The 22,514-nt window shown below is 36.0% G+C and overlaps 2 long non-coding RNA genes across 9 annotated transcripts; both read left to right on the top strand.

The window, feature by feature from the left end:
- The first annotated feature begins 212 nt into the window (after positions 1 to 212).
- LOC144964135 (uncharacterized) lies at positions 213 to 9,588 on the top strand. 4 transcript variants are annotated; one of them, XR_013643758.1, is made up of 4 exons: positions 213 to 484; positions 3,364 to 3,495; positions 3,872 to 3,960; positions 5,043 to 9,588. It is a non-coding gene; the product is annotated as an uncharacterized LOC144964135 (long non-coding RNA). The 4 variants fall into 4 exon arrangements; XR_013643760.1 differs by lacking the exon at positions 213 to 484 and adding an exon at positions 718 to 948; XR_013643759.1 differs by lacking the exon at positions 213 to 484 and adding an exon at positions 1,518 to 1,625.
- Positions 9,589 to 11,034: 1,446 nt separating this feature from the next.
- LOC144964134 (uncharacterized) lies at positions 11,035 to 22,286 on the top strand. 5 transcript variants are annotated; one of them, XR_013643757.1, is made up of 4 exons: positions 11,035 to 11,170; positions 16,455 to 16,586; positions 16,915 to 17,003; positions 18,083 to 22,286. It is a non-coding gene; the product is annotated as an uncharacterized LOC144964134 (long non-coding RNA). The 5 variants fall into 5 exon arrangements; XR_013643753.1 differs by lacking the exon at positions 11,035 to 11,170 and adding an exon at positions 15,515 to 16,013; XR_013643756.1 differs by lacking the exon at positions 16,915 to 17,003 and having other exon boundaries at positions 11,042 to 11,170.
- Positions 22,287 to 22,514: the final 228 nt, after the last annotated feature.

Genomic DNA, 22,514 nt, shown 5'->3' with positions numbered 1-22,514 from the left:
TAGGCGAGCTATAGCTCGCCAGTGAGACAATTTGTCCCGATCCACGAGATGGCGCCACCGGTCTTTGGCAATGGCTCGCCTGTGGGACGGAGTGCTCGCCAAATCCGTGGCTAAAATGGCGACGTGGTCACGTGATGCTTTTTATCGATACCAAAATAGTATTGACATTGGGTTGAACTAGATAAAATTGCTTTTTAAGAATATTTGACATCTATATTTGGAGTTAAAATGGAAGAAATAAAGGATTTAATAAATTTAGAGTATGGCAGTACCTATGTGTCCTCCATGGGTGAACCATCGCTGTAAATAATTAAATATATTGACTACTGTCTAGAGTATTATTGGTATCGATATAAATTTTCGTCAATACCCGCCAAAACTAAACAAGAAAAAGGAGTGGAGTTGCCTCTATAATAGGTAGCTAGAGTAGGTTAAGCAAAACTGAAACGTGAAAGGAACATGGTCAATGGCATCAAGATGAAGAGTAAGTTTAAGCTGACGGTAAAATAATTAAGTCGGAGGACTTTTCATCCTCCTTAGTCTTAGCGTATTCAAATCTGTCACCTCCACCCCTAGGAACGATGCTTTTTTCTATTATTGGAGTTGGAGGATGTTAGCGTAAAAAACAAACAAAACAAAAAGAAAACAGCGTCTATCTTCTTTTAGCACATCATCACTCTTGACTCTCTTCTCCACTTGTACTGCAACTAAATCTGCACATGAAAAGGTAGATCTTATTAGCGGTTATGGCTATAGACTTTCATATGTCCACCAATAAATATTAACTAAAGTTTCATAGAGAGAGAGGCTTGGAGTTGAGTAGGAGAGGAGACTAGGAGGCGGAGGGAGATCAAAATCTTGGTCCCTGGCCAATTTTGGCTTCCTAACCTAATGACAATGTAAAACCGTATTTTCGTTTATGGAACTGTTTCTCTTTATGTTGAAGAGGCGAGTTTGATTTTTTTAAAAATTCTATCTATTTATTACTTGTTTGGTTTTGCTGCGATTCAAGTTCAAATTCATATTCTTTCTTTTTTTAAAAAAACTGGCTTAGCAATGGCAATAATAATACCACCCTGCCCCTCCCCCTCCTCCAGAAAGGTGAATGAAAATGTAAGCGAATTTTTGAAATTAAGAGAAAATTGAAGAACAAAAGAATGAAAACTAAGAAGGTGAGTCCTTCAGAAAGCTCCTAGTGCTAAGGGAAACAACTCAAATATTCCCTCGATTAAGCCTAAGAATAAATATAAGTATAACCTAGTACCTTTAACTAACCCTTATACTAGGAAAAACTAACACCCAAGCACCTTTACTAAAACTAATCCTAATAGAAAAAAAATCCGATCTCGACCTAAACCTAATATTATTATTAGTTTTGCATGTTTTTTCTGCTAATTTGCAAATGACATTTACAATAACAACAAAATACAAGTGACATTCAGTTCTTTTTGTGGATTTTTTTTCTATTTCTTCTTAATAACATAATTAGTATTGGATATCTCCACAGGTCAGATGGATCTGTAGTGTAGTGAGCAGTGGTGAAGTTGTTTGACCCTGAACTGGAAGGTCCCGGGTTCAAATCACTTGATTCAACGGGTGATTGAATTACCCTTAATTTAAGGAAGGTTTGCAAGTTACTATTATTATATTTATATGAATCTGTAAAAATAGTTTTATAATTTTTAGATTGGCCAGTAATTCTGTGCTCGTTGACAAAAATATGGGCTGTACAGAAAAAAATTTGAACCCTGCTTTTATATGTGTGACCTACACATTGGGCAGGCATGACAATTTGAACGATGGGTTTTGACTGGAATGCGTTTTTTATTTAGTGATTTTGTATTCTGGCACTGTGCTATTATATTTGTTTTGGTGGTCTAACTGGATTTTACGTCATGTATTCATGTTTTAACTGTCTGTTATTGGCTAAAGTTGGTTGATCATATGACCAAGAACAAACTATTCAGCAAAGATCAACATGGTTTCATGGCGGGAAGGTCTACAGTAACAAACCTACTTGAAACAATGGATGACTGGACGAGAGACCTGGAATTAGGCAACAATTTAGATGTCATATACCTCGACTTCAGAAAGGCATTTGTCAAAGTTCCACACTGGCGCCTAATCAGGAAACTGGAACAGTATCAAATTAATGATCAGATAGTCAAGTGGGTCCGAGATTTCCTCAAAGATAGAAGACAAAAAGTGATAGTGAATGGAACAGCATCAACGGAGAGACTGGTAACAAGTGGAGTTTCACAAGGAAGTGTACTGGGACCAGTTCTCTTCCTGATTTATATCAATGACTTGCCAGACAATCTATCATCTAAATGTAAAATCTTTGCCGATGATACTAAGCTCTATGGAGTAGCTAATACAGAAGAAGAAAGAAACACCTTACAACAAGATTTGAAAAAGCTTCAAGAATGGTCCGAAATATGGCAGATGGAGTTCAATGTAGATAAATGTGCAGTTCTTCACCTAGGAAAAAACAACAGAGAAGCAAACTATATAATGAAAGAAAAACCCCTGCAGAAATCCAATGGGGAAAAAGACCTAGGAGTATTTATTGATAGGAAGCTAAACTTCAAGAAGCAAATTCAAGATGTTCAATCTAAGGCTAGTAAAACACTCGGAATAGTGAAAAGAAATTTCAAGAATCTGAAAACAAAACACATGACTACCATCTACAAGACTATGGTTAGATCAAAGCTGCATATGGTATCCGAAGTTTGAGGGAGACAAAGACTGTTTGGAAAGAGTGCAAAGGAGAGCAACAAAACTTATCACACACCTGAAAGACAAAACCTACTGTGAGAGATTGAAAGAATTAAATCTCCCGACCTTAGATTACAGGAGAAGAAGGGGAGATATGATCTAAACATATAAAATAGTAAAGGGAATAGACAGGGTAGAGGCAGGATTCCTTAAACCAAACAAGAACATTCAGACACGAGAAAACAGCAAGAAACTGAAAAAAGAACGTTTTAAAACAAATGAAAGAAGGAACTTTTTTTCATCTAGAATTGTAAATAACTGGAATAAACTGCAAGAAACCACAGTATCAGCAAAAAATTTGAATAAATTCAAAGCAGAGTTGGAGATAAGCAGCACCCTAGGAAACGAGTACAGTTATAAGAATCGGTCCAATCATTAATAGATGAGGAGAAGCGAAGGAGACTACACCAAGTCTAAAAGCTCTATACAGAGGTATCCAGGTAAAGGAGGGTTTTGAACTCGAATGTCCCTTGTTTAGTGTTTTGCTCTTTTTACATTTTATGTAGGCATCCTGCATATATATTGTAGATGTTATAACATTCAGTTTTGTACATTACTATTAATGTTGATTAATCTAAATTTCAGATGGCATTCCAGTATCTGTAGTGGTGTTCGTGTTCAGCCTGGCAGCACCAAAGATGGGCAACTCAAAGGTTAAAGGGTCAGGGCCATGATTCAGCTTTAACTATAAAATCATTTCCTGGACATGATATTTGAGTGAGTAGAAATCCCATTAACATAACCTGACCCCAAAAAATGTGACCAATCTCAATGAAGCAGTATTATTTCGGGGTGACGCTTCGGAAGTTAATATCATAAGATCATTGAAATCTTGCATTTATTATTAAATTTTTTAAATTTTCTATTGCTGTTGCACGAGCTTGAGGTGCATGCACTGGGACTGAGTTCGAAGTTGCAGGTATTAAAGAATATTACTATTACACTCCTCTCAATGGTTTCATCTGTTAGTATTTTTATTTATTTATTTATTTATTTATTTATTTATTTATTTATTTATTTTATTTTTTTACAATAATTGGTTCTCAAAGTTGACAAATCCTCATTTTTATTTTTATATTATTGTTACTCTCAGGCAAATGAGCAATGAATAAATGGTCACAACACTAAAATTGGGAAAGTCGATGCAGTCAGGACGAATAATTTCTGAGCGCTGCCTTGCAGGTAACTATATATCGCTCTAATAGAGCGACATCTAATGCCTGCTAAAATAAAATAGTGTATGGATGTATGTTTCATTCCAATGGCATATGGCAGAGATATTGTTTAATTAATTGTTTGTTGATGTACTAAGATAATAAAGCACAAAGGTGATTTTCTGCACTTCTGACTGTGCATCTTCACAGATCATATCTGGACTTGCGTTGTGCTAGTGCAGTCCATAGTTTTCGTTGTTATTGAGGAGTGCTTTAGTCATCTTGGAAATAATGTCCCAAAAGTTGTGTCATCTGCATGTGTATGACGATTTTCTATTTATAAACAACAGTGCCGATGGTTTTCCTCGGATCTGCGGAAATCCGCAGTTTTGTAGTTTAGAGGAGGAATTTCCTCCTTTTTAAAATTACAATTTCTCGAAACAATGTGAGAGTTGATGTGTGGTGGAACACACAGGTGCAGTTTCCCACTCTCCAGAAGTTAGCTAGAGTATCAATGATAGTCTATCATCTCAATTGCTCTAAAAGTGGGGTTTAGTGCAGTAGAAATGGGGCAATCGTTCAACATTTTCCTACTTTTTCACTTTTTGTCACCACCAGCACTGAAACAAACAAAAATTCTGGGCTTTATTACACATGGTGCTTGAGTTTTTCATCAAATTTCTTTGACGCATTGATCAATGATTCAGTGTTCGATTTGGATTGATAGCCTATCAGAAGATTTTCAAAGTAATCTTGTGTTCCTCTGCTTGGGTTTCAACAAGGGTATCTCAGCTGTAAAGCCTTTTTTATTCCACTTTGGCAAGAATGATTGAAATTTGAGTTAATCTGTTTTTGTCATGGGTGTATTTTTCTAGAATTCGAATGATGGATTGGTGGTCCCAATCTAAAGTAGTCAGGACTAATCTCAATAGATTAATAGACTGCTCATTTATTTAGCACTTATCAATCTAGGGGGATCTTTTGCTCCATATTTCCAAGCCTTGTTTACACCACCATTTGTACATCGTCACCTCTTGGTTATTCATGAATAAATGCTGATTTCTCTAGATTACTTTCGTTATTAACCTATTGCCATTTTTTTTTCCTCAGATGCTTGTCCCTATCCTAGTACCAGACATTTTACTGATGAACAGCGAGCTGTTCCTGCTCAGAAAAATATAGATCACAAGAATGCCACATATAGTGTGGTCATGAGTGGACAACCATCTTTGATGGAAGGAATAAGGAGCCTTATGGGTTATCAGAGGTTTTTCAACACTGCTTACTCATTTGAATTTCAACACTAACAGGAGATGATTCGTTCTGTACTGTAGATGAAGTTTGTGATTCAATCAAAACGTTATATGTTGTGTACAAAGTTAAAACCATCATCTTGGACATGGAATTGTGCAAAGTTGACTCAAGGAGTTGTTACCTAACACCAGCATAGTCCTGTGTCAGTTCCTTGTTCATCAGCATTTCACAATAAAAAGCTTTGAGGACTTGATTCTGAAAGGAGAGAAGAGATTTTAAAAGCATGTGTTGTTGTAACTCAGTAGAACAGTACAATGATTTAAAACTTGGTTTTTTATTTAGACGTTGGCTATTTTTATAGACAATGGAACTCCTTGTTACTCTGTTGGATTTGATGTTTTCATCGGGAGTTGGGAACTTTTGGAAATTCAACAAGTTTAATTGTAAAACATTTGTTCTCAGCAGGAGGTCAGGATTTGTAAAGATGGGAGGACAGTGCTAGCAGCTTAATTGGAAAAGCATTAACCCCCTCAGTGAGTGGCCTCCATAATTGGAACATGTCAACAACTACACACCGTTTATATTACAGTAGCTGTGTATATTGTAATTCATAGCATCTTTAATGTATTTCGTCTTTCGTTTGTTTTTTCGACATTTGACATTATGTTTTTGGTAAGGGATGGAAAATGGGGGAGAGTGAGTATGACCACAAATTTATATGGCATGTTGATGTACTGCTTGGTGATTTAAAGACGCATGAATCCTGTACAATAAATTACAACACATTTTAATCAGTGCTGTATTCCTCATCGTCTGGGTGGGGTTCCTGACCTCCCATAGTGGGCAGGGAGGTATTTGCTGCGTCTTCTATGCCCCTGTTTTCCAATTGCATTCTGTCTTTGTCTTGGAATGAGATTATTTAGTTTTAATTTAAACATATGGTTTGCACACATTTGAGTGTATTCCTCTTAGTGCCATCTTATGCTGGTGTGCAGTGAAACATTTAGAATCTCAAAGTACTGAGATAGTGTGCTCTTGGAATCTACATCTGTTCCCTATTTGAACCCTTCCCCTTTGTCATACTTTTTCCTTAAGTCCTTTGAATTGTACATCTAGAATGTTTTTATTATCCAATGTTCATCCTTTTTACTGGCGCTGATATGACCTAAATGTGTTTTTCAAGCGCCGTAAACCCTTGAAAACATAAAAATTCCTCTTCAACAGAAACAATTGTGTCATTACATGAGCTTTCATTAACTATATAACAGGTAATGGGCGGTGATAGACTCAAATGTCATTGTTAGTTAATGTACTTTCTTTCGCTTGGTGAAGTTATGAGAAAATTCCATTTGCGGGTGGTTGGATGGGAGCATCACCCTTGAATCATATACCTATGATGTTCGCATGGGTGTACGATCCGATAGTGATGTCGTTTCTTCTTCTCTTTACTGCCTATCCTGCTTCTTTGGTTTGTGGTTGTATTTTTGACAGGGGATTTTTTTTTCTGTAAATCTTCTGCCTGTTTGTTCTTGGTTATTTATAATTTAGCTTATATCTTTAGGTTATGATTTTGATTTACATTTGTACTATTTTTGTTAGATTGCTTGTTTTTTTTTGTTTCAGTGGTCTCTCATATAACCTCATTTGTGTTGGAAGAGACCTAAAGCAATAAACAAACAAACAAACAAAAAAATTCCATTTTTGCTCGTGTCAATATGGCTCGGTATATATTTGATAACCTGGAATTAAGCGACTTCTGAAAATATGGCGTTCCAATTATTGGCTTGGGCTGTAAATGTTATAATTATTCTTTGACATTTTTTACAATTTAGTGATAATTACCTTTTAAGGATTTTACGTCACTTGCGACACATTTAGCATGGTTCCAAGTCAAGGTTATTTCAGCGCCAGTAAAAAGGAAAAGATGTGTAGTCTTATGCATTTTTGCTCTGGCATTTACGCATTTATTTTTTATAGTGTTCTTAAACACTTTAATCAGTTTGTTGACCTGGACGTTCATATCGGGAGTTCAGTATCGTATTATCTGGGTGGGTTATATTAGATTTAAAAGTGGATACTATTTATAGTGTCTATAAAGAGTAAATTTAAATTATCTATTAATACATCACTGGTATGGTCTATTTGCCTATTATCAAATTTAGTGCTCTATTTTCGATTTTGCAACTTTGTACGCATTTTTAAAAAATCTTTTGGATCTCCATTGTATACAACACTGAACTACTCATAGTGGGCAGGGAGGTCTTACTGTGTCTTCTTGTAAAGTGCTTTTAGCACATTAGTGGATATTGCTCTATATAAAAGCTCATTTAAAAAATAAATTCTATCCCCTGTATCTGTTTTCCAACTTGCTTTCTGTCTTTGTCTTGGAATGAGATTACTTGGTTTTGTCCTCGTCCTGGCCGGGTGCCCTGGCTGAGAGGGGAAACAGTCAAATGTATAGTTAGTTTTAGGAGATGATTTTTTTTTCATTGTAAATCATCTCTCTGTTATAACTGTATTATGTTGTCTTTATATTATATATATGATTTGTAAAACATTTTGAGTGTATTCCTATTAGAGTGGGAACCTGTGCTGGTGTCTGGATGAGACTTTTAGGTGATCTCAAACTAAGTACTTTGATAATGTGCTCTTGGAATATACATCTGTTTCCTATTTGAACCAATCTCCTTTGTCTTACCTTCTCCTGGGTACTTTAATTGTCATTCTAGAACTTTTTTTGCTCTCCCATTTTCTTCATTTATACTGGCGCTGAAATGACCTAACTTTGACCCATGCTAAATGTGTTGAAAGTGACATAAAACCCTTAACAGCAAAATTGTCTGACTTTATCTCGTGTGCTTTCAATTGAAAATCTTGAATTTTTGACAATCCCATATTATTCTTCACACAGCTATTCATAAATGTGTAGTATAATTTTGGACAAACATGAATGTGAAATTGAAAATACTATAGACTTAGAGCTGTCAAAGATTACTGAGAAAATTGTCGATGTTGGGAGTGCCTGACAAAATTATTGAAAATGTTTGTGTTCAATTAGAAATATAAATTGTTTTTTTAATGAGAGGCGCATGTGAGTCTATTCAGCAACCCTTTTCTTAGTAATGATCTTTCATGGTTTAGTTTGTAGATGTACATTCGTGGTTGTACCGTGTTACTAATTTATACAGCATAACTACCACAGGTTACAATGGTGTTTCTGGGTGGGGTTCCTACCTCCCATAGCGGGCAGGGAGGTACTTGCTGTGTCTTTTATCCCCTCTTATCTGTTTTCCAATTGCTTTCTGTCTTATTCTTGGAATGAGATTGTTTGGTTTTGTCCTGACCTTGGTCAGAGTCCTTGGCTGAGAGGGAAACAGTCGAATGTATAGTAAAAGTTTTGGGAGATGATGTTTTTTTCCTTGTAAATCATCTCTCTGTTGTTATGCATTGTATTATGTTTAGTTTACACATTATATTATATGATTGGTAAACATTTGAGTGTATTCCTCTTAGTTGGGACCTGTGCTTGTGTCTGGATGAGACTTTTACTGATCTCAAACTAAGTACTTTGATAGTGTGCTTTTGGAATCTACACCGGTTTCTTTTTTTAACCAATTCCCCTTTTTCTTCCCTTTTCTCGGATGCTTTATTGTAATTCTATAACTTTTTACTTTCCCATTTTCTTTCTTTTTTACTGGTGCTGATATGACCTTAATTTGTTGCAAGCGCCATAAAACCCTTAAAAACAAAAACAAACAATGGTGTTTAATTGGGAATTTTACATTTCTAATTTTAGCCTACCTGCCAAGTATCCATATTGGGCAGGGAGGTACTTACTGTGTCCTCTATCCCCCTATATCTGTTTTCCAACATGCTTTTTGTCTTTGGATGAGCTAAATTGGTGTTGTTCTGATCCTGGCTGGGAGGGAAACAGTCAAATGTATAGTTAGTTTTGGGAGATGATGTGTCTTTTCTCTTGTAACCCATCTCTCTGTTATACACTGTATTATGTTTTATTTACGTCTAATAATTTGTAAACATTTGAGTGCATTCCTAATATTGGGGACCTGTGTTTGTGTCTGGATGAGACTTTTTGGTGATCTCAAACTTAGTACTTTGATAATGTGCTCTTGGAATCAACATCTGTTTTCTATTTGAACCAATTCCCATTTGTCTTACCTTTTCTCGGGTGCTTTAATTGTAATTTTAGAACTTTTTACTCTTACATTCTCTTTCTTTTCACCTGCGCTGATATGACCTTAATGTGTTGCAAACCCTTAAAAACAAACAAAAAATAGTTGGTGAGAAGCTTTTGTATGTCCTTTTGCCTGTTCAACCTTCTTTTTTCATGTTTCACTTTTTAATGTACAATATTTGATGAATAAAATACATTTGAACTTTTGCTTGTGTGTTGTACATTTATTAATTTATATTGATATTTTTTTTGCATCCATTTGACTGGATCCTTTTTTATGTTTCTTTGAACTGAAATAAACCCATCCTTTCCTTCCCTCTTCCATTTTGCTGGTGCTAAAGTGTTCTCCCATGGTGGATAGAGAGGTCACTTGCTGGGTCTTCTCTTCTCCATGCCTGTTTTCACTTTCCATGTTGCTCTAGTCTTTCCTTGTCTGTGGCAATGGCTCGCCTGAGGGACGGAGTGCTCGCCAAATCCGAGGCTAAAATGGCGACGTGGTCACGTGATGCTTTTTATCGATACTAAAATAGTATTGACATTGGGTTAAACTAGATAAAATAGCTTTTTAAGAATATTTGACATCTATATTTGGAGTTTAAATGGAATAAATAAAAGATTTAATAAATTTAGAGTATGGCAGTACCTATGTGTCCTCCATGGGTGAACCACCGCTGTAAATAATTAAATATATTGACTACTGTCTAGAGTATTATTGGTATCGATAGAAATTTTCCTCAATAGAGCAGTAAAGTTAGGTGCCCCAAACGTAAACAAAGGTCGAGAAGCACGTGGCAAACCACATGTTCCTGTCTTGACAGCTCACGTTCCAATGTAAATAATAGAAAAAAATAACCTTTAAAATTTGGCTGTTAGGTGGCAAAAGAAACACATATTCATAAATACTCGATCATGCATCAAATAATGTCTAGATATGGATATTTTATGGAACAAAAGGTAAAATTTATCAAAAGTTACAGTCTATCTATTTTTAGACCAGAGCAAATTATTGCGCTGGTGTGAACAAAACGAGAATTATTCGGAGCCTGATTTTCATAATAATTTAGCCTTATATTATTATTTCTGCAACTGTTAGATTTTATGTAAACATATTTTCAATCTGAAAGTGTATTGCCTACAACTCAAAATACAAAATTGGGAGACCTATATTGTGCGTAAATTATTCCGGTCCCTAACGGAAATCACTAGCAACTTGTTATTGTTTACGTGTACTTGACAGCTCACGTTCCAATGTAAATTATAGAAAAAAAAATAACCTTATAAATTTGGCTGTTAGGTGGCAAAAGAAACACATATTCCTAAATACTCGATCATGCATCAAAAAATGTCTAGATATGGATATTTTATGGAACAAAAGGTAAAATTTATCAAAAGTTACAGTCTATCTATTTTTAGATCAGAGCAAATTATTGCGCTGGTGTGAACAAGACGAGAATTATTCGGAGCCTGGTTTTCAGAATAATTTAGCCTTATATTATTATTTCTGCAACTGTTAGATTTTATGGAAACATATTTTCAATACTGAAAGTGTATTGCCTACAACTCAAACTACAAAATTGGGAGACCTATATTGTGCGTAAATTATTCCGGTCCTTAACGAAAATCACTAGCAAGTTGTTATTGTTTACGTTTGGGGCACCTAATTTTACTGCTCTATACCCGCCAAAACTAAACAAGAGAAAGGACTGGAGTTGCCTCTATAATAGGTAGCCAGAGTAGGTAAAGCAAAACAAACGTGAAAGGAACATGGTCAATGGCATCAAGATGAAGAGTAAGTTTAAGCTGACGGTAAAATAATTAAGTCGGAGGACTTTTCATCCTCCTTAGTCTTAGCGTAGTCAAATCTGTCACCTCCACCCCTAGGAACGATGCTTTTTTCTATTATTGGAGTTGGAGGATGTTAGCGTAAAAAAAAACAAAAGAAAACCGCGTCTATCTTCTTTTATAGCACATCATCACTCTTGACTCTCTTCTCCACTTGTACTGCAACTAAATCTGCACATGAAAAGGTAGATCTTATTAGCGGTTATGGCTATAGACTTTCATATGTCCACCAATAAATATTAACTAAAGTTTCATAGAGAGAGTGGCTTGGAGTTGAGTAGGAGAGGAGACTACTCGGAGGGAGATTAAAATCTTGGTCCCTGGCCAATTTTGGCTTCCTAACCTAATGACAATGTAAAACCGTATTTTCGTTTATTTATGGAACTGTTTCTCTTTATGTTGAAGAGGCGAGTTTGATTTTTTTTAAAATTCTATTTATTACTTGTTTGGTTTTGCTGCTGTTCAAGTTCATTTTCATATTCTTTCTTTATTTCTTTTTTTTTTTAAACTGGCTTAGCAATGGCAATAATAATACCACCCTGCCGTACGTTGATAATGGTGTAGAAGGCTATATTCAGTATACTGTGATAATACTATTATTAATAGTGTGGGAGACTATATTCACTATAATGGTGTGGAATTAGTGGAATGATATATTCACTGTACGGTGATAATGGTGTGGGACTATTTTCACCGGACGGTAATATCTTGGTGGGCGATTTTGATCGGTAGCTGTAATCAATTCTGAATCCACCATTCCGCTGGTATTATTATAGCTGTGGGAGGCCTTACGAAATATTCGCTCGACTAATCCTACGAATAAATACACCCAAGTACCTTTAATTTTAACTACTCTAATAGGGGAAAATAACGACCTCTAGCTAACCTGCTAAAATAACCTGACACACTATTTTCACCGTGCTAAATTATTTGTGTTGGACGGCCTATAACTTGCAATCTCTTTTCTGACTTGGGGGGGGGGGGGGGGGGGGGGGTCATGATAATGATATTACAAAGCTTTTTTTTTTTTTTAAATTTTATAGCAATAACTAGATAGAAGAAAATAATCGTCCCTTAAACAGAAAATGAAATGTGGTTTTACGCGGGGAAGCCAAAATCTTGGTCTTTCTAGCCAAGATGGCCCATTTTGGTCTCCCTAGACACTCATATAGTTCAGTGGTGTTAGGCACTTTGATAACTCAATTCACGTGGCTGCCGATATGGCTCACTGTACTGTCAGGTGAAACATTTTTTTTACCCTTTACTGTTTTGGTCACCATGGTCATGGCGTTATTTGTGAAAGTAGCTGGCTAATTTTGGTACCATAATTTTAAAGGTTTTCATGCAAGCTTTTTAATGGAGTATTTCATTCTTAATTTCTGACGATTGTATTTTTCAGAAAGCAAATGCTAAAAGTCAATTTTCAAATCATAAGAATAAGAAATTTTAATATTATGGATCCATATTAATTATGTTTAATACATCATAAGAATTGATACACTCGCACACTTTTTTAGTCGCCGTCATCAACTATTCTTTTTTAGGACAAAAACCTCATCTTTTTTTCAATTTTCATTTAACCCTGATTTTTTCCATACTTACCATACATGAAAATGATTATAAACGAAAATAAAGCTTTTTTTCTGACCTTTAATTTAATGTTTAAAATGATACCCAACACTTGCCCTTTATTTTTTAATTGAAACAAAATTACTGAAAAAAAATATGTGGGGCGCGTTCACTGCAAAACCCTAACTTTCCCGATCGCCACGAGACAATGGTTTTGAGGCAGCAGTGAGATCACAGATTCACTCTGTAAAATTGACTGAGATTTTCACCTGAAAATAGATAACTCTTGAAGCTTTTCTCGTATAGAGAAAAGTAAGGTATCAAATTAAATGCTTTTTCATGCCCCATCTACCTGACTGTGTCAAATTGCAAATTGAGATGTTTTGAGTTTGAAAATTTTATCAAAGTTCAAAGTGCCTAGTGTTGTTATTTTTCTAATTTCAAAAACAATTTGATAGTTGGTTGTCATTTAACGGCAGATGCCATTATTAGTTACTGCGTTTCCTTCAGTTTCGAGATTGCAAGTGATGGGAAACATTGTTTCATCGGGTTATAGTACCAAAAAAACCTCCCCTACTTAGGTATGCTAAGAACCTAGGGAGGTCCGTACCATGATAATAATATAGTATTGACTTACTGACTTAGATGCCTTTCGCGTCTCGACCGAAAGATCGGGTCGCCTTGGCTGTTTCCAGTATTTCCTGTGTGAGGTGTCTCCAATATTGCCGGTCCTCTGCTAGGGTCTCAGATTTTCAAGGTCCCCTGCCGTTATGAGACTAATGCTTTGTCCAAGTGTTGTGAGGTTTTTGTTTAGGATCACAGGGAGTGTTGTGATCGGTCTTCCTCTGAAAAGGTTCCTGTGTTTTTGGAAGTATCCCGACATGGCTTGGTTAGCTGGTATGTTTTTGTCCCTGCGTAGTATGTGACCGAAAAGTTGCCATCGTTGTTGTAAAATGTCAAGGGAGATTGGTCTTTCTTTTGTGATCTTATAGAGTGATTCATTTGAGATCTTTTTTGGGTATTTGATGTCCAGTACTCTTCTTAGCTGTGTGCGATGGAAGGCATCCAGATGTTTTTCTTCAGATTTTGCCCAAGTGCCGCAGTTATACAGAAGTACTGGTTTTACAAGAGCACGGTACAGTTTCAGTTTGGTTTTTCTCTTTATTTTGTCACCTCTAATCCATACATTGGTGAGTTTACTGAGTGCGGCGTTTGATAGCTGTTTTCTTCTTTGTACATCCTCGGTGTCTCCAATTAGTGAGCCGACTTTCTTTGTTCTTTTCCATTCCTCTTTTGTTCCTTTGAAGACATAGAAAAGTCCAAAAATAACGCATCGTCTATGTTCAAAGCGACGAAATCTCTGAACCGAAAACCATTCGAGAACCCAAAACTACAGGATAAATTTGGCAAACAGACAACAAATCCCAACGATATCCTTGACATTGTAACTGACCACTTCCAGCAGAAATTTCACAAACAAGTCTCACAAATATCGCCCTTCTCAGGAAACCCTAGAGACCTAAACAACCGCATCACAACAACTGAAGTTAGAAATAGCATAAAGTGCCTAAACAATAACAGATCCCCAGGCGAAGATGAAATTCCCGCTGAATTGCTGAAATGCGGTACCCTCTCCCTGGATCTGAGCATCGCAAACATAATGAACAAAACATTCTCAACACACAAAGACTGGGACATAAACAGCGTTGTCCTAATTACAATACAAAAACCAGGAAAAACAAAAGGACCCGTAAACAACCTGCGCCCAATAACATTACTGAATACCATAAGAAAAACACTGTCAACTATTGTCCTCAACAGAATTAGACTGAAAATAGAAAAATATCTATCACATAGCCAAAGCGGGTTTCGCCAAGACCGAAGCACATCGGACGTTGTATGGACACATAAATGGTTGGCAGCAAATGCACTCAAAGAAGACATATCCATAACAATAACCGGAATCGATATGTCCGCAGCCTTTGGTACGATCGACAGGGGAAAACTTTTGGAGATATTAACAGACATAGTGGACAAAGACGAGCTCCGAATAATCCGATTTCTCCTCAGCAACACAAAGATACAACCAAGGATATACGGGGCCACAAAACAGACGCAGTTCGAAAGTAACATCGGGACCCCCCAAGGAGATAGTCTGAGCCCGATTCTGTTCACAATATACTTAGAACACGCTCTGAAAGAAGTTCGAAAAGTCATTCCAAAACCAACGACTCATATTGAGAATGCAATCCCTAGAGAAATCGCCTATTCAGATGATGTCGATTTTATTGGATCAACACCAGCAAATATAGACATCATACAAAATACCCTCATGAAATATAACCTCCAAGTCAATGCAAATAAAACCGAATTTACAACAATATCGAGGAACAATATAGTATTGGAGATACCAAACTACTAATAAATGCAACCTGAACCGTCCAACATGTCCGTAGGCATGGAGAGATTTAGCTTGATTAATTTTAAAAAAAACGGTATAGCCCCTCAAAAATGGACCTGAGAGCAAATTTTTGTAAAATATTCAAATATCCTATTTTCTGAACTGAAAATTTGGTTTTCTTCATGTCTCATGTAGTCTTTCAGAGCTATTCGGCCCATGGAGCAGGAGTTTATCCCGCTTTCTATAGTGTGAAACAGACAGTAGTAATGGCTTGCTACCATTTGAGTAGTACAGTGGTCTGTGGCAAAGTGCTTTCCACCAGATCTAACAGATAGGGCTACCCGGTCACTGCTGGGTGGATGGGGGGTCAGAAATATCGGCTGCACCCGGGATCGATCTCGGTCCCATTGCATGTGAATCAAGTGCTCTACCAGCTAATCTGTCGATTTTGATGGTGAATAAAATAGAATGAAATAACTATATATTACTTTATATGGCGACACAACACATAATGTAATACTAGATATCTCCAGTATGTTGGTAATCATAAAAATAGAGCCTATAAGAAGGGAAGCATGTTTTTCTGTTAATTTGCAAATGACATTTACAATAACAACAAAATACAAGTGACATTCAGTTCTTTTTGTGGATTTTTTTTCTATTTCTTCTTAATAACATAATTAGTATTGGATATCTCCACAGGTCAGATGGATCTGTAGTGTAGTGAGCAGTGGTGAAGTTGTTTGACCCTGAACTGGAAGGTCCCGGGTTCAAATCACTTGATTCAACGGGTGATTGAATTACCCTTAATTTAAGGAAGGTTTGCAAGTTACTATTATTATATAAATCTGTAAAAATAGTTTTATAATTTTTAGATTGGCCAGTAATTCTGTGCTCGTTGGCAAAAATATGGGCTGTACAGAAAAAAATTTGAACCCTGCTTTTATATGTGTGACCTACACATTGGGCAGGCATGACAATTTGAACGATGGGTTTTGACTGGAATGTGTTTTTTATTTACTGATTTTGTATTCTTGCACTGTGCTATTTATCTTTGTTTTGGTGGTCTAACTGGATTTTACGTCATGTATTCATGTTTTAACTGTCTGTTATTGGCTAAAGGAGGGTTTTGAACTCGAATGTCCCTTGTTTAGTGTTTTGCTCTTTTTACATTTTATGTAGGCATCCTGCATATATATTGTAGATGTTATAACATTCAGTTTTGTACATTACTATTAAAGTTGATTAATCTAAATTTCAGATGGCATTCCAGTATCTGTAGTGGTGTTCGTGTTCAGCCTGGCAGCACCAAATATGGGCAACTCAAAGGTTAAAGGGTCAGGGCCATGATTTAGCTTTAACTATAAAATCATTTCCTGGACATGATATTTGAGTGAGTAGAAATCCCATTAACATAACCTGACCCCAAAAAATGTGACCAATCTCAATGAAGCAGTATTATTTCGGGGTGACGCTTCGGAAGTTAATATTATAAGATCATTGAAATCTTGCATTTATTATTAAATTTTTTAATTTTCTATTGCTGTTGCACGAGCTTGAGGTGCATGCACTGGGACTGAGTTCAAAGTTGCAGGTATTAAAGAATATTACTATTACACTCCTCTCAATGGTTTCATCTGTTAGTATTTTTTTTTTTACAATAATTGGTTCTCAAAGTTGACAAATCCTCATTTTTATTTTTATATTATTGTTACTCTCAGGCAAATGAGCAATGAATAAATGGTCACAACACTAAACTTGGGAAAGTCGATGCAGTCAGGACGAATAATTTCTGAGCGCTGCCTTGCAGGTAACTATATATCGCTCTAATAGAGCGACATCTAATGCCTGCTAAAATAAAATAGTGTATGGATGTATGTTTCATTCCAATGCATATGGCAGAGATATTGTTTAATTAATTGTTTGTTGATGTACTTAGATAATAAAGCACAAAGATGATTTTCTGCACTTCTGACTGTGCATCTTCACAGATCATATCTGGACTTGCGTTGTGCTAGTGCAGTCCATAGTTTTCATTATCATTGGGGAGTGCTTTAGTCATCTTGGAAATAATGTCCCAAAAGTTGTGTCATCTGCATGTGTATGACGATTTTCTATTCATAAACAAGAGTGCCGATGGTTTTCCTCGGATCTGCGGAAATCCGCGGTTTTGTAGTTTAGAGGAGGAATTTCCTCCTTTTTAAAATTACAATTTCTCGAAACAATGTGAGAGTTGATGTGTGGTGGAACACACAGGTGCAGTTTCTCACTCTCCAGAAGTTAGCTAGAGTATCAATGATAGTCTATCATCTCAATTGCTCTAAAAGTGGGGTTTAGTGCAGTAGAAATGGGGCAATCGTTAAACATTTTCCTACTTTTTCACTTTTTGTCACCACCAGCACTGAAACAAAAAAAATTTCTGGGCTTTATTACACATGGTGCTTAGGTTTTTCATCAAATTTCTTTGACGCATTGATCAATGATTCAGTGTTCGATTTGGATTGATAGCCTATCAGAAGATTTTCAAAGTAATCTTGTGTTCCTCTGCTTGGGTTTCAACAAGGGTATCGCAGCTGTAAAGCCTTTTTTATTCCACTTTGGCAAGAATGATTGAAATTTGAGTTAATCTGTTTTTGTCATGGGTGTATTTTTCTAGAATTCGAATGATGGATTGGTGGTCCCAATCTAAAGTAGTCAAGATTAATCTCAATAGATTAATAGACTGCTCATTTATTTAGCACTTATCAATCTAGGGGGATCTTTGGCTCCATATTTCCAAGCCTTGTTTACACCACCATTTGTAGATCGTCACCTCTTGGTTATTCATGAATAAATGCTGATTTCTCTAGATTACTTTCGTTATTAACCTATTGCCATTTTTTTCCTCAGATGCTTGTCCCTATCCTAGTACCAGACATTTTACTGATGAACAGCGAGCTGTTCCTGCTCAGAAAAATATAGATCACAAGAATGCCACATATAGTGTGGTCATGAGTGGACAACCATCTTTGATGGAAGGAAAAAGGAGCCTCATGGGTTATCAGAGGTTTTTCAACACTGCTTACTCATTTGAATTTCAACACTAACAGGAGATGATTCGTTCTGTACTGTAGATGAAGTTTGTGATTCAATCAAAACGTTATATGTTGTGTACAAAGTTAAAACCATCATCTTGGACATGGAATTTTGCAAAGTTGACTCAAGGAGTTGTTACCTAACACCAACATAGTCCTGTGTCAGTTCCTTGTTCATCAGCATTTCACAATAAAAAGCTTTGAGGACTTGATTCTGAAAGGAGAGAAGAGATTTTAAAAGCATGTGTTGTTGTAAATCAGTAGAACAGTACAATGATTTAAAACTTGGGTTTTTTATTTAGACGTTGGCTATTTTTATAGACAATGGAACTCCTTGTTACTCTGTTGGATTTGATGTTTTCATCGGGAGTTGGGAACTTTTGGAAATTCAACAAGTTAAATTGTAAAACATTTGTTCTCAACAGGAGGTCAGGATTTGTAAAGATGGGAGGGCAGTGCTAGCAGCTTAATTGGAAACGCATTGTGTAAATCACTTCTATTAACACCCTCAGTGAGTGGCCTCCATAATTGGAACATGTCAACAACTACACACCGTTTATATTACAGTAGCTGTGTATATTGTAATTCATAGCATCTTTAATGTATTTTGTCTTTCGTTTGTTTTTTCGACATTTGACATAATGTTTTTGGTAGGGATGGAAAATGGGGGAGAGTGAGTATGACCACAAATTTATATGGCATGTTGATGTACTGCCTGGTGATTTAAAGACGCATGAATCCTGTACAATAAATTACAACACATTTTAATCAGTGCTGTATTCCTCATTGTCTGGGTGGGGTTCCTGACCTCCCATAGTGGGCAGGGAGGTATTTGCTGTGTCTTCTATGCCCCTGTTTTCCAATTGCATTCTGTCTTTGTCTTGGAATGAGATTATTTAGTTTTAATTTAAACATATGGTTTGCACACATTTGAGTGTATTCCTCTTAGTGCCATCTTATGCTGGTGTGCAGTGAAACATTTAGAATCTCAAAGTACTGTGATAGTGTGCTCTTGGAATCTACATCTGTTCCCTATTTGAACCCTTCCCCTTTGTCATACTTTTTCCTTAAGTCCTTTGAATTGTACATCTAGAATGTTTTTATTATCCAATGTTCATCCTTTTTACTGGCGCTGATATGACCTAAATGTGTTGCAAGCGCCGTAAACCCTTGAAAACATAAAAATTCCTCTTCAACAGAAACAATTGTGTCATTACATGAGCTTTCATTAACTATGGGCTAACTAACAGGTAATTGGCGATGATAGACTCAAATGTCATTGTTAGTTAATGTACTTTCTTTCGCTTGGTGAAGTTATGAGAAAATTCCATTTTTGCTCGTCTCAATAGGGATCGGTATATATTTGATAACCTGGAATTAAGCGACTTCTGAAAATATGGCGTTCCAATTATTGGCTTGGGCTGTATATGTAATAATTATTCTTTGACATTTTTTACAATTTAGTGATAACTACCTTTTAAGGATTTTACGTCACTTGCGACACATTTAGCATGGGTCCAAGTCAAGGTTATTTCAGCGCCAGTAAAAAGGAAAAGATGTGTATTCTTATGCATTTTTGCTCTGGCATTTACGCATTTGTTTTTTATAGTTTTCTTAAACACTTTAATCAGTTTGTTGACCTGGACGTTCATATCGGGAGTTCAGTATAAGTATTATCTGGGTGGGTTATATTAGATTTAAAAGTGGATACTATTTATAGTGTCTATAAAGAGTAAATTTAAATTATCTATTAATACAACACCAGTATGGTCTATTTGCCTATTATCAAATTTAGTGCTCTCTATTCGATTTTGCAACTTTGTACGCATTTTTTAAAAATCTTTTGGATCTCCATTATATACAACACGGAACTAGTCATAGTGGGCAGGGAGGTCTTACTGTGTCTGTGGATATTGCTCTATATAAAAGCTCATTTAAAAAATAAATTCTATCCCCCTGTATCTGTTTTCCAACTTGCTTTCTGTCTTTGTCTTGGAATGAGATTACTTGGTTTTGTCCCCGTCCTGGCTGGGTGCCCTGGCTGAGAGGGGAAACAGTCAAATGTATAGTTAGTTTTAGGAGATGATTTTTTTTTTCATTGTAAATCATCTCTCTGTTATGAACTGTATTATGTTGTCTTTATATTATATATATGATTTGTAAAACATTTGAGTGTATTCCTATTAGAGTGGGAACCTGTGCTGGTGTCTGGATGAGACTTTTAGGTGATCTCAAACTAAGTACTTTGATAATGTGCTCTTGAAATCTACATCTGTTTCCTATTTGAACCAATCTCCTTTGTCTTACCTTCTCCTGGGTATTTTAATTGTCATTCTAGAACTTTTTTGTTCTCCCATTTTCTTCATTTATACTGGCGCTGAAATGACCTAACTTTGACCCATGCTAAATGTGTTGAAAGTGACATAAAACCCTTAACAGCAAAATTGTCTGACTTTATTTCGTGTGCTTTCAATTGAAAATCTAGAATTCTTTGACAATCCCATATTATTCTTCACACAGCTATTTATAAATGTGTAGTATAATTTTGGACAAACATGAATGTGAAATTGAAAATACTATAGACTTAGAGCTGTCAAAGATTACTGAGAAAATTGTCGATGTTGGAGTGACTGACAAAATTATTGAAAATGTTTGTGTTCAATTAGAAATATAAATTATTTTTTTATTGAGAGGCGCATGTGAGTCTATTCAGCAACCCTTTTCTTAGTAATGATCTTTCATGGTTTAGTTTGTAGTTGTATATTCGTGGTTGTACCGTGTTACTAATTTATACAGCATTACTACCACAGGTTACAATGGTGTTTCTGGGTGGGGTTCCTACCTCCCATAGCGGGCAGGGAGGTACTTGCTGTGTCTTTTATCCCCTCTTATCTGTTTTCCAATTGCTTTCTGTTTTATTCTTGGAATGAGATTTTTTGGTTTTGTCCTGACCTTGGTCAGAGTCCTTGGCTGAGAGGGAAACAGTCGAATGTATAGTTATAGTTTTGGGAGATGATATTTTTTTCCTTGTAAATCATCTCTCTGTTGTTATGCATTGTATTATGTTTAGTTTACACATTATATTATATGATTGGTAAACATTTGAGTGTATTCCTCTTAGTTGGGACCTGTGCTTGTGTCTGGATGAGACTTTTACTGATCTCAAACTAAGTACTTTGATAGTGTGCTCTTGCAATCTACACCTGTTTCTTTTTTGAACCAATTCCCCTTTTTCTTCCCTTTTCTCGGATGCTTTATTGTAATTCTATAACTTTTTACTATCCCATTTTCTTTCTTTTTTACTGGCGCTGATATGACCTTAGTGTGTTGCAAGCGCCGTAAAACCCTTAAAAACAAAAACAAAAACAAACAATGGTGTTTAATTGGGAATTTTACATTTCTAATTTTAGCCTACCTGCCAAGTATCCATATTGGGCAGGGAGGTACTTACTGTGTCCTCTATCCCCCTATACTGTTTTCCAACATGCTTTTTGTCTTTGGATGAGCTTAATTGGTGTTGTTCTGATCCTGGCTGGGAGGGAAACACTCAAATGTATAGTTAGTTTTGGGAGATGATATGTCTTTTGTCTTGTAACCCATCTCTCTGTTATACACTGTATTATGTTTTATTTACGTATAATTTATAATTTGTAAACATTTGAGAGTATTCCTAATATTGGGGACCTGTGTTTGTGTCTGGATGAGACTTTTTGGTGATCTCAAACTTAGTACTTTGATAGTGTGCTCTTGGAATCTACATCTGTTTTCTATTTGAACCAATTCCCATTTGTCTTACCTTTTCTCGGGTGCTTTAATTGTAATTTTAGAACTTTTTACTCTTACATTCTCTTTCTTTTCACCTGCGCTGATATGACCTTAATGTGTTGCAAACCCTTAAAAACAAACAAAAAATAGTTCGTGAGAAGCTGTTGTATGTCCTTTTGCCTGTTCAACCTTCTTTTTTCATGTTTCACTTTTTAATGTACAATATTTGATGAATGAAATACATTTGAACTTTTGCTTGTGTGTTGTACATTTATTTGTTTATATTGATTTTTTTTTTTTGCATCCATTTGACTGGATCCTTTTTTATGTTTATTTGAACTGAAATAAACCCATCCTTTCCTTCCCTCTTCCATTTTGCTGGTGCTAAAGTGTTCTCCCATGGTGGATAGAGAGGTCACTTGCTGGGTCTTCTCTTCTCCATGCCTGTTTTCACTTTCCATGTTGCTCTAGTCTTTCCTTGA

This window comes from Berghia stephanieae, chromosome 2 (genome assembly GCF_034508935.2).
Source record: "Berghia stephanieae isolate SIO BIC M18660-M18661 chromosome 2, UCSD_Bste_1.3, whole genome shotgun sequence".
In the NCBI taxonomy this organism is placed as follows: Eukaryota; Metazoa; Mollusca; class Gastropoda; order Nudibranchia; family Aeolidiidae; genus Berghia; species Berghia stephanieae.
The sequence above is the reverse complement of the archived record's forward strand: the minus strand, read 5'-3'. Positions and strand labels throughout refer to the sequence as shown.